This window comes from Protopterus annectens, chromosome 6.part1 (assembly GCF_019279795.1).
Source record: "Protopterus annectens isolate FY-2018-M chromosome 6.part1, PAN1.0, whole genome shotgun sequence".
Taxonomy (NCBI): domain Eukaryota; kingdom Metazoa; phylum Chordata; order Ceratodontiformes; family Protopteridae; genus Protopterus; species Protopterus annectens.
In genome coordinates, this window is record NC_056738.1 from 25137446 (window position 1) to 25150488 (window position 13043).

Here is a 13043-nt window from a genome sequence, read left to right on the forward strand (position 1 = left end):
TAATCTTCACATCATTTTGAACTAATTCTGAGCATATCTGGGAGTTTCCTCCTAGGTTTCTGACATAGCTAAAGAATGCCTTATGGTTGTCTTTAGAGTCCTTAGCTATTTTTTTCTCAAAATTAGCTTTGGATGATTTTATGAGAGCTCTTAGCTTTTTACTTAGTGATCAGCGGTGTCTTACCTTTTAAGGATTTTGCTCTATCTTGTAGTAGCTTTCTCCTTTTGTTGTAGAGTTTGTTTATGGCTGGGGTCCACCAGACTGGATGCTTGTCTTTGGTACAAAGAGTCTTTGTTTTGCTTGGGATTGCCTGATCCATGCAGCCCTGCAGGTGCTGGTAGAAGGCATTTGTAAGTGATTCAGCGGTTTGAGTAATGTTAACCCGGCTCAGGGGCCTTAAAGGAGACCACACTAGTCTTTAGAAGTGTGAAGTCGGCTTTCGAGAAGTTCTTTACTGTGGTCTTTTTCATTTCGGTGGGGGGATGAGGACCTCCAGCGAGATTAGTTTGTGATCAGATCTCACCAGTGAGGGGTATACTTCGGCGTTGAACATTGTGCTCCCATGTTCGTGATGATGAGATCAAGTATGTTTTCTCCTCTTGTGGGGATGGTGACTAGTTGTTCCATGGCATTTGAGTTTATGAATTCCAGGAACTTTTGGGCTAGAGTGTTTGGGCTTGAGTAGTGTTCCCAGTCTATATTAGGGTAGTTGAAGTCACCTAGTATGATGGTGTTCGGAGATACATTTATCCCCTCCAGTGTTTTCAGGAAGGCCATATGAGGTTCCTGAGTTTGCGAGGGTGGCCTGTAACATGCTACAAATTGCAGAGCAATCTTGCCTATGGTTAATTGCACCTGGATGGTTTCCGATGCATCGTGCGATGCCACCAATCTTGAGGTGTGGGTGTCCTTGATGAATATGGATACCCCTCCTCCTTTCTTGGTATTGTCCGGGTTTTGTGGCGAACGCATGATATGAGGTAAAACCTGATAGTGCTGGGGTGCTCTCAGGAGCCTTGAACCACGTTTCTGTCACAGCACAGACATCGATGTTCTCCATACTGAGAAGGGCCTCGAGTGCGTGCATCTTGAGGTTGAGACTTCTGGCATTGAGCAGCATTACCCTTAGTTTTTTTAGCTTTGATTTGTTCAAGGGTGGAAGGTATAGAATTTGAGCCTTGCCTAAAAAGGCACTATGGGGGTGGCAAGAGCCTTTGCCAGAATCCGGAATCCGAGGGGTGACAAGTGCAAGCCGTCCCTTGTGAAGCAGCGTGGCTTGTCCAGCATGTCATCCCAGGCAGACAGACATTGGATCCCCTTTGAATGACACCAGAGTTTAAGCCAATTGTTAAAGCTGATCATCTTATCTCTGTATTGTGGCATCATTCTTGGTGAAGGTAGGATACTGCTCAAGGTCAGGGTCATACCTGCTTGGGCTACATAATCAGAGAGCTCCTCTATGTCTCTTTTCATGTAGTCCAAGGAGGTGCGTCTCAGGTCGTTAACACCAGCGTGGACAATGATTGAGTCGACTTGTACCTGCTGTTGAGAGACCTGAGTGCATGCGTTATGTGGCGGATTCTAGCACCCGACAGGCAGCTTACTGTGACCTTCTCCTTACTCAGTCTGGTGAGTGGGACGTCAGTGTGTCTGACTATGGAGTCACCAATGACTAGTGTGTCTGGCATTGTGTTTGGCCTTAAGGGCTGTGACTGCTTGACACTCTGACTGTGTGGTCTATGTGTTGCAGGTGTTGTGTTCTGAGGTGGTAGTTGTTTGGGTGTCTGCTTTGGTGGCCTCTGCTGTTTTGGTAGATTTTTGATCAGAGCCTCCGAGTATGTCTGTGTGTTTATGTGTATGATTTGAGGTTGCGATGGTATTATGTGAGACTGGGTCTATAGTGTGTGTGGTTACCTTCTCCTCCTGTCTGGTCATGCCAGTCCTATGTTGAGAGAGCTCAGCCTCCAGTTTGGCCATATAGTTGCATCTCTCGCATGTATTTGTGTTTTGTGGGAGGAGGAGAGGGTTGTCTGTGTACATGAGGCAATTGTAACATTGCCTCAATATTCCCAGGTTCACCAGCTGAGCAGGAGAGGACATTAGCAACTGATCCCTCGACATGCTAGAAGGAATAGACAGAAAAACTTAAGAAAAGGTTCTGGGGTATGTGGGTAACCGAGAAATGGGGTTTGCTTTTTTGGGGTACTTTCTATAACAAGAGTGCTGTATCGAGGTGATAAGTACTGTAGGAGCAAGTGCTTCACTATACAGATAGAGAATAGTCTACTAGGGAGTCAAGTAGAGATAATTTATAGTTTTAGGATACATTAAATAGAACAGTAGTATACTTTGAGGAAGGTAGTTTTAAGGGAAAATTTGAAGAGTGGACTTTAGGTAGCCCTAATAGTTTAAATCTGATTAACCGGCGCTGCCCTAGTGTGCAACGGTAGCAGCTCCGCGCTAACGCGTGCTTTATAGCAGGGGGCTGGAAAAAACAGGAAATGACCCAAAATGGACGACAAATTACTAGTTGCTGCTTCTAACCACTCCTCTGAGGACAAACAAGCAGCACAGTACTCCCCACTCCCACTGGTGAGTAAAGAAACTACCTCTGGCCACACAAGAAAATGGAGGAACACAGAAACCAAATACAAAGCCCAGGGATCAGCAAAATCTGATCACTGGAACAACTAGCTAGGAAAGTTTAGGAAAGGAGAAATATTTTTTGTTTTTTTTTTGTTTTTTTGCAAACAGACAGAAAAAAATGCAGTAAATGCTTTGTTTTCGACTAAATTGCTATCAAAGGCTGGTACACTTGAGTGTATTAGCCTGTTTGTTACTTTTAAGCAATGCTTTAGCCCACAAGTGCAATCAACAATATATGCTCATAGGGTAGGGTACAGGCATTGCCATCTGGGGATGGCAACTAACTAGAAAAGTGCATTACTTGGCTTCTTTCCAACTAAAGGACTAAGTTAAGAGTCACCATGGATTTAGAGTGCAACCGAGATAACGGTAGGATGACCCCCCCCGATTACTGCAAGAGTGAGATACAATGCCTAAGGTTTCTGAAATGGAGTTATGCGGACTTGGTGGGAGGAGGAACTTATGCTAGCAAATAATTACTGTATCTGAAATATATGAATAGCCTGGGAACAGGAATGAGGTTTTGGATGATTAACCATCAACAGTCTCTGGTTTCTTAGACATATTAAATATTGTGCAAATTCAGCAACGCTATGTTAATACAATTTATTAGCACGGCTGTACTTTCTACATTTGTTGGAGATGTTAACATTTAGCTATGGACAACTGGTTTACTTGAAACTGAAAAGATTGTTATTTGAGTATGTACAATGTATTTTGAAAATGAGCTTCAACCAGTACACCCCCACACACACACACAGAAACACACCTGGTCTGTCTTTAAATATACTAACTCCAAAGACCACTGCACCTTGGAAGAAAAGAAATTCTAAGAGAAAGCGCAATCCCAGACTTAGTAGAATTACAAATTTGCAGATAGGTGATCACACTTTAGTGTCCATCACTAGTGCAATACATCTCTGCTGCCCAGCACCTAATACACAGCTGTACAAAAGAAACTGCATAGAGCATGACAACCATCTAGAACAGGTTCCAGAAACCTAATCAAACATCCACAATGCAAAACTTAAGAGATATTATGTGCAGTACTCAGTTATGTCAATCAGTCCAGCTACCAAAACACGCTGTGAAACTGTTCTTAGATGTTTAAGTTCCTTCTAGAAAAGGTGGAATAAAAACAGGGCAACACAAAATGTGTCTACTAACTGCAGTTACTGAAGTTAGGAGTGGTAAAACCACTCAATTTCAGTAATGTAAACTGGTTATGGAGGAGTTCAATGCAGTTCTACTACTACTTGGAAAGTAGCAGCCCCAAGACTCACTAATTTTAGTACAGGTACACAGCTCAAATAATACAACTGTCTACCATACTTAAACGGCAGTGTGTTGCAGGATAAAACTGGAAGCTGCAATTTTAGAAAATTAACAGAGAATGTATTATCCTTACTTGCAACTTAACATGAAAAAAAAAAAAGTGCCAAGCCAGTAGTCCATATGCACAGAATAAGTCATACTTTGAAATATCCAAATGCTAAATATGAAAAGCATAGAGATGAAGATAATAGCTACTGAGCATATAGGCACAAAGGCCTCCAACTCAAGCGAGAGCAAATCCTTTTGAGAATGAGTTAATATGCCGAAATAAAATAACTGATCAACTAAAGAATCAGGCCTTTAAAGAAAATGCCTCCATCACTCTTCCAAAAATATTAAAACATGTCTATACGATGTGTGCCCCTTATTAAATTCTTTATTACAAGGAATTGGAATGTCATGTGACCAATTATATGGGAAAATTTTAGCAATTTTGCTATCAAATATATCTCATCTCACAAATTAGTTTATTCAAAAACAAAAAACAAATATTACCAAAAATATTGTGGTTTCTTACTAGATATAATTCTTGACAAATAAAATTTGCCCACAAACTGACATGAAAAGCTAACCTTTTAATAAGAAATGAATGTAGTATAACCAGTTTTCTTGCATCTTCCCCCTTCTCTTAGTATATGTGTAACTAGAGATTTTCCCTAACCATACAATAAATGGTTAAATTTCTATCTTTACTTTCTATACAGACTATCCCCATTCTACTATCCCTTATGAGACCAAATGAACATAAGAATTCTCATACTCTACTTGACGATGTAGTGACTTCTAGTGTGTGTGTGTGTGTGTGTGTGTGTGTGTATATATATATATATATATATATATCTATATATATATATAGATATATATATATATATATATACATATATATATATATATATATATATATATATGTATATATATATATATATATATATATATATATATATATATATATATATATATATATATATATGTGTGTGTGTGTGTGTGTGTGTGTGTATAATTTTCTCGAAACGAGATTGCGGTCTTTCTTTAGATATGTTTTTGTATTATTTATTTGTGTTTTTGAGTTATTGTACTGTTGCTATTTGGAAAAAAAAGAAAATTGAAATAGAGATGTTGGAAAAAAAAAAAAGAAAAGAAAATGCCTCCATCACTGACTTTCCAAAGGGAAGAAGTGGCACACAAATGTTTACACTGCACTGCACTAACAGAAAGTACAGTTGAGTAAGTAAACTTACCATTACAGCAGGTGTTCAAATGATCACTGCTGCAGTAGTCCTAGCTGTATGGGTTATAGCCTGCCAAGGATACAACAGCCATCCAACTTCCAAAAGTTCAGGACACCTTCCACACACCTGAATGGACAAGGCAGCTTGAGCTGAGCTGACTAAATGCCCTCACTGAGTGCCAAGCCCTTCAAAGCTTTCCTGATAACAGAGGGAGGGGTCCATATTATATGAACGGAGTTTTATAACTTTGAATACCATATGGTCAAAGTTATAATAGTCAAAACCCTAAACAGTGTAGTGCGATTTCAGAGTTGGTATATTTAAAGGGGTAGTTTCTACAGTACCTTGGAGTTGGGAACAAGTTGAACTCTGACACACTTACTTTGTTTGCCTTTTCTATCTAGTTTCTCAAAGACTTGTTCAGCTGGAAGACTAAACAGGAACTCTGTCTAATGGGTCATTCAATAACTCTGCTTTTACTAGTGAGTCAGTGGCAGAGGTCTGAGCCATGAATGTCTATGGATAACTAAGCCTGTGTCAGCTGCTCTGCAAGAAGCATCTAAACTGTCATATCACATTTCATGGCATGGCAGGCTACCTGTAGAGCTTCCCAGGCTATGTCCTGTAACTCCTTGTACAAGGTTCTATCAGACATGGAATCAAGTTTTACTATCATTTTATCTTGAAGTGATTCCAAGTATTTTATCATATGGAATTAAAGCTCTCATTTCTAAGATTGCAGAGGTATAAGTTTGCTTGTCAAGTAGTCTGCTTTTCCAGTCATTAACAAATGCCTGGAAGCTCCTTTGGGAACCCCTTTAATAGATTCAGTGCAGATCATAAAGTTATCAGCTTTGAGAATTTTTTTTAGGTGCTTGCACAAGTCAAGCACTCTAAAATGTCTGGATTATTGAGTGCAGGTGGTAAGGAGCCAGGGTTTAGGGCTATATCCTCAATAATACCATTTAGTACAATGTGCTAGAGGAATAGTCAATAGTCTAGGAGAAGGTAAGCTTAATGGGTCCCTGTGATGTGTCTGTGCTTGGAAGAACTGCTTTCATTCCCAGTTATAAGCAGCATTCACTTTGTGTGACCTGTCACTGAAGCAAACGTCTTTGGGTAGGGAAGCTGAAAACAGGTTATCATCCAAGTCTAAGTCAGGGTAGGTTTGGGGTTGCAAATAACCCAAATAAGAAAGCTCTTCCTTATGTTCAGAAGATAAGAAATCATCCTGATATTTGAAGGTTGCTTCCTTTGCTCTTTTAGTCAGCAGGGAACCATCAGAAGAGGATTGTGGGGGTTCTGTGTATTTAATAAACATCATGATTTCCTGTGCTATCTTTGCCAGATCCTAGACTGTGGTCTGAGATGCAGAGGCAAGGCCACAGTGGGAACATGTTTCAGTTTAATGGATTGTTTCACAGGTGTAGCAGAGGGATGGGGTCATTGGAATGCAATCTCGTTAAGAAAGTCAGAAGATGGGGGAGAAAAGGCTTCCCTGAGGAACTACTACTGGGACATCAGAAGCTGATAAAGTACAGTTTTGTACCTACCATAAATGTAGATGTTCGAGTGCTAATACAGCTGCAGTCATAACAGATGGGTTTCTCCTGCCGTCAGGCGGGTCCTCGGTCGGCCGAATTCCAAAGTCTAGGTCCGGCGTCGGTTGTTGTCGCTTCTTCCCTGACGTCAGTGCGACAGGGGTATAAAAGAACCAGCTGACGCCATTTTCTTCAGTTTTTCTTGCCCCAGATGTCAGGTGCCCCCAGGAAGAAGGCAATACATAAAATTATGTAATAATGCAATGCAATATAATCAAAGACCAGTAGTTGCAAGCAAATACACCATAAAAGAAGACCCCTAGAGGGGAAGGAGGGAGGGAAACCTGGACTGCAGCTGTATTAGCACTTGAACATCTACATTTATGGTAGGTACAAAACTGTACTATGTTCATCGTGCATACAGCTGCAGTCATAACAGATGGGTAGAATCCCAAAGCTAAAAAAGGGGTGGTAGGCACTAGGTGGAGCTAGGAGGAGCCAAAATGCCCTGCAAGACTGCAGTGGCAAAGCCTGCTCTAGATTTGGAGTATAATGGTAGGTTGTAGTGCTTGGAGAAGGTATGCACAGAACTCCAAGTGGCTGCGTCTAAAATATCCTTGGTAGGAACTCCTCTGAGAAAGGCTGCAGAGGTGGCTGTGGCCCTGGTAGAATGAGTTCTAATGCCTGTAGGTACAGTTTTGCCATGAAAGGAATAGCAAAAACGTATGCAGTGGGCTATCCATTTTGAGATTGTCTGTTTGGATATTGACTTTCCTTGAGCTCCTACCGCATAGGCCACAAAAAGCTGTTCTGATTTTCTGAAAGGTTTTGTTCTGTCCAAATAATAACGCAGTTGTCTGTGGATGTCCAAGGAATGCAGTAATTTCTCCCCTTTGTTTTGAGGATTAGGATAAAAAGTAGGTAAATGTATGGCCTGATTTAAAAAAGCTACCCTGGATACCACTTTAGGCATAAAGGACGGGTTGGTATGTAATGAAACTCTGTCCTGATGGAAGACGATAAAAGGCTGGACAGCCATAAGAGCCTGTAGTTCTGAAACTCTACGAGCTGAAGTGATAGCCAAAAGGAAAGCCGTTTTCCAGGACAAATTGTAAATCTGGTGAGGCAGCTGGCTCAAAAGGAGGCAAAGTCAGTTTTTCCAGAATGAAATTAAGATCCCAAGCAGGTATTGGTTGTTTTCTTGGAGGTCGTAAATTCTTAGCCCCTCTGAGGAACTGTCTTAATAGAGGGTGAGAGAATAAAGGTGGATCAGTGTTGCATTCTGCAGAAATGGCTGAGGCATGGATTTTGATGGAGGAGAACGAAAGTCCACTGCTTAGCAGTTCAGCCAAATATTGTAGTATTTGAGGTAAATTCAGTTTTCCAGGGCACTGGCCCTTTTTCTCATTCCAAACACAAAAACGTTTCCATTTTGCAGAGTAAGCTTTTCTAGTTGATGGCCTTCTGGCCTCCAAAATGACATCCTGCACCTCCTTGGAGAGCAGGGCCTGCTGCGATGCTAAGGAATCTTCCATGCGGCTAGATTGAGTGTTTTCAGCTGACTGTGAAGTGTTTTGAAGCTGTGCTGAGCCAGAAGAAGAGGCAGGGCCATGGTGGGGAATGCGTCAAGGCTCCTCAGGAGTGGGAACCAGTGTTGCCTTGGCCAGTCCGGAGCAATGAGGATCATCTTTGGTCTGTCTGCTCTGGTCTTCAATAGGACTTTGGACAGCAGAGGAAGAGGTGGGAAGGCATAAACTATCATTGATGTCCAACTGAAAGAGAGAGCGTCCACTCTCCAGGCCTTTGGATGGAAGATCCTTGAGCAGAATTTTGTCAACTGATGATTTTTGTGGGAGGCAAAGAGATCTATGTCTGGCCTTCCCCATTCTTGGATTATTTCTGTAAAAACATTTGGATGCAACTTCCATTCGTGTGGATCTGTCATATTCCTGCTTAGGTTGTCTGCCAGCGTGTTTTCCTTGCCTGGCAAGTACTGTGCTTGTAGTTCCATTTGTAAGTCCATGGCCATGTTCCAAAGTGACATGGCCAGTCTGCATAGGGGATAAGAATGTGTTCCTCCCTGCTTGTTTATGTACCACATAACTGTGGTGTTGTCTGTTCTTATCAATGGCTGACCTGGTTGTAGAAGGTCCTTGAAAGCTATAATAGCATTTATCACTGCTAGCATTTCTTTTTGATTGATGTGAAGGTGCTTTTCTTTTTGGGTCCATTTGCCCTGAATGCACCGGTCTGTCATGTGCGCCCCCCAGGCGTAGTCCGAGGCGTCTGTTGTGATGACTTGATTTGCTTGAGGCTTGCTGAATGGAAGACCTGTGTTTGTTTGGCATGCTTGAGCCCACCACAAAAATTCCTTTTGCAGACATAGAATTAATGGTATTATTGTTTCCAAACTGTGGCTGTGTTGAGACCATATGTTTTTTAGGTACCATTGTAGTTTTCTCATATGCAGCTTTGCACATGGGATTAGTAAGATGCAAGATGCCATGAATCCCAGAGCCTGCAGGATTTTCCTTGCAGTCAGCCTGGTGCAATTTGCCAGTGTTCTGAAATATTGAATTAGTTGCCCCTGCTTCTCTGGCGTGAGGTAGGCCATCTGGGTGTTTGTGTCCAAATTGGCACCCAGGAAAATTATCTTCCGAGAGGGTATTAGTCTTGATTTCTCTTTGTTGACTGTGTATCCTAGAGAGTTTAATAACATTATTACATAAGCCAGATGTTTCAGAAGAATGTGCTTGCTGTCCGCTTGGATCAGGCAGTCATCCAAATAAGGGTATATTTGTATCCCTTGAAGTCTGCAGTAGGCAATTACTGATGCCAGGCATTTCGTGAATACTCTGGGGACAGTAGATAAACCAAAGGGCAATGCAGAGAATTGATAATGTGTTGAACCTGCAAGAAATCTGAGGTATCTTCTGCAATTTTGTCTGATTGGGACATGCAGGTATGCCTCCTTGAGGTCCAATGTTACCAGCCAAGACTCCTTGCCCAGCATGGGAAGAAGTTGCTGTAGAGTGAGCATCTTGAATTTTGGTACGAGTAGGAATGTGTTTAGGATGGAAAGATCCAAAATCGGTCTCCAATCTTTTCCCTTCCTTGGCACCAGAAATAGCCTGGAATAAAAACCTTGACCTTGTTCGTGTGTAGGTACCTCTTGAATAGCTTTCATGTTTATAAGACCTGAAATTTGCTTTTGTGCCTCTGCCCTTTGATTGTGTGGCAGATTTGGCATGCCTTTCATTTTTGGAAGGGTATGAAAATGGAATTTGTAGCCTCTGTTTATAATGTTCAGGATCCATTTGTCCTTTGTGACAATATGCCAATTTTTTGAGAATAGTGCCAGCTTTCCTCCTAAGGGGGCTGCCATTTGAGTCCTGGTTGGCATGCAAAGGGGAAAGTTATTGGTTTTGCTTTCTGAAAGATTGCGAGTTGTCCTCACCACCTCTTTGTGTAGGAGCTCGCCATTGTCTGCCTCTGTACGAGCCTTGTGTTTGTCCTCTGCCCCTCGGGCACCTGTATCTGCCTCTTTGGGGTCTGTCTGTGGCAGGAAAGGACCAGTTTTTGGAAGGCCAATTTCTACTAAAACGTGGGGGTTGGACCTGCAGAAATTCTTTCACAGTTTGCAATGATTTAGCCTTTTCCTCCATTTTCCGTAATACTTCCTCAGCATTTGCCCCAAATAGTACATCCTTTTGAAGTGGGGCGTCTAGTAATTTAGCTTTGACATGATCAGGCAAGGCTTGTTCCTTGAGCCAGGCATGCCTACGTATGACTGAGCCTGTAACAGCAGCTCTACATGAGGCCTCTAGAGCATCAAAACCACATTGTAAGGTATGTTTACCCACTTGTTCTGCACTATGCATCAAATCCTGCAACTCCTTCATGTCTGGTTTTCAGGTTGTAACATTTTACTTTTCAATTGAGATAACAGAAACTGTTGGTATTTTAGCATATGAAACTGACAGTTTAAGGCCCTCATGTTTAAGATAGCCAAGGTATATACCTTTTTTCCCCACCTTTCTAAGGATCTGGAATCTCTCTCGGAAGGCAATGGGTTTTTGGCAATGGAGGCCTTAACTCCCTTGGGCCCCTGTGAGATGATTTCTAGGTCAGCAGCATGGCTTTTGTATATAAATTGGTGTGAGTCAGGAACCCTGTAGTACCTGTCAGGCTTAGCTGGAGGAAGAGAGTCCAGGTTAAGACAGGCCTCCGAGTAAACATCATCTAGGATGTCCAGGACAGGAGGTATAGCCAGAGGCCTGTGCTGGGGTAACAAAAGAAATTCCCTAAGCCTTTTCTTGGAATCTGAATAATCCTGGCCTTCCCAGTGGAAGTGTTCCCTTAAGGTATGCAGAGTTTCACCAAATGAGTAATCCTCAGGGGGGGATACAGAAGGAATAGATTCCTCTGCATCAGAGTCTTCAAAAGGGGAGTAAGACTGTTCCTGACAATCAGAGTGCTCTGAAATAATGGAGCCCTGATCAGAGGAGGGGGAATCTTCCTCCACTCTGGGTCTTTTGTCCGGAGGTGGCTGAGAACCTCTGATTAGAGTAATTAAATCCTCAGCCATTTTAAGCATCTGTTTCTTAGGCATGGGGCCTGGGGATGGGCCCTGTGTAGCTGGTCTCTTAGGCTGCATGGTAGCTTTAGACTTGGTGAAAGCCTTGATGGAGAAAGAAGAGGAAGGTCTGAAGACACCTTGAGTGGAGGTGGACCTGTCCACATTCTGTGTTTCAACGCCAAGCGTGGCTTCGGTATCTGTAGTCAGGGTGTGGGCCGAGGAGCCTGCGACCTCGAGTACAGGAGACACCGCCAAAAATGTGTCGGTAATCAGGGGCTGTGGACGTGTAGTCGGCTTTGGCGTGGTGTCGGTAGAGGCCACGGACCTCGAGTGTTGGTCCTTGTCTTTGCGTTTTTTAGACAAAACCGGAGTTGGAGTATTCGACGACATAGTATAGTTAAATGCTTTCCCAAAATAATGCTGGGCGAACTCCGCCCGACGCTTAATAGTGCGTTTGTTGAATGTAGCACAAAAGCGACAGACCGAGACGTCGTGGTCTGGGCCTAAACAAGGTATACAGAGGGAATGGAAATCCTTATGCGGTATTTGCTTCCCACAAGAAATACAATTATTAACTTTGTCTGACATCGGGTCTGAGGCAAGAAAAAGTTTCCCCAACGGGGTACTTAGCTTTTAAGAAGACTTCGGTTCCAAATTTTTCGTAATCTCAGGAGCTGGCCGACAGGCACTTGCGAACTGCTTCTGCATCGGGCACCGCGCGGCAAGAAAGACTGAAGAAAATGGCGTCAGCTGGTTCTTTTATACCCCTGTCGCACTGACGTCAGGGAAGAAGCGACGACAACCGACGCTGGACCTAGACTTTGGAATGTGGCCGACCGAGGACCCGCCTGACGGCAGGAGAACCCATCTGTTATGACTGCAGCTGTATGCACGATGAACATCTGCATAGCACATCAAACTTGAATGATATGTGAGTGGCGGTGGTAATCTTGGGTAGGCTGTGAACTATGGTGGCCTTGTGAGGGACTGTGCCAGAGGGTTCTGGCCTAGCAGTCACAGGTAGCTGGGACTGAGAAGGCACCTCAAAGTCTTCAGTCACTTAGAGGTTGATGCAGTAGCTTGATCTGCAGTCTCCGGGCTGCTAAGTTTTTTATCTTTCCACTTTTTAGGGATCACACCAGCAGCCATCAAATCAATTGCAGGACCTGCAGACAAGGAGTCCATATGAGCTGAGAGTACCTCGGCCCTATGTTTAAGGGCTTTTTTTGCATGAAACCTAACATAATCAGAGCAGTTAAAGATGTCATGCTGAGGGCCCAAAGTCAGACAAGCAAATCAAATGAATATCTTTACACAGGATTTATTTCTACCAGGATAAACACTTACTACCTTTTATGAATAAGTGTTAGTAGCACAACAGGTAGCATGCTTAACTCTGGTGCAGGGGGAGGGGGTGCTGCAGTCCTCAATGTGTCCTCCTTTGAATGAGATGCCTAGTAACTATGAACCTGTTGTGCTTTCTTTGGCAGCACATATACCAAACCTGGAATGATATAGAGAAGATTAGCATGACCCCTGTGCAAAGGTAACACTCAAATTCATGAAGCATTCCATATTTCTGGGGTTTGGAGATGGCATGATGGTTAAGGTGTTATCACAGACGCAGGGTACAAGATTTAATTCTCACCTTTGAAAATGAACGGGCTATGCCTAAAATGGCCTGCAAGGGCAGCTAGCCTAGTACTTTCCCA

The 13043-nt window shown here is 42.8% G+C and overlaps 1 protein-coding gene and 1 non-coding gene across 2 annotated transcripts in view; one reads left to right on the forward strand and one right to left on the reverse strand.

Moving 5' to 3' along the window:
* Positions 1 to 13043, reverse strand: part of LOC122805246 (leucine-rich repeat flightless-interacting protein 2-like) — an 803415-nt gene that overhangs the window by 510147 nt on the left and 280225 nt on the right. The window lies entirely within an intron of this gene.
* On the forward strand, positions 12806 to 12912 carry LOC122805695. The gene has a single exon (XR_006365404.1). It is a non-coding gene; the product is annotated as a U6 spliceosomal RNA (small nuclear RNA).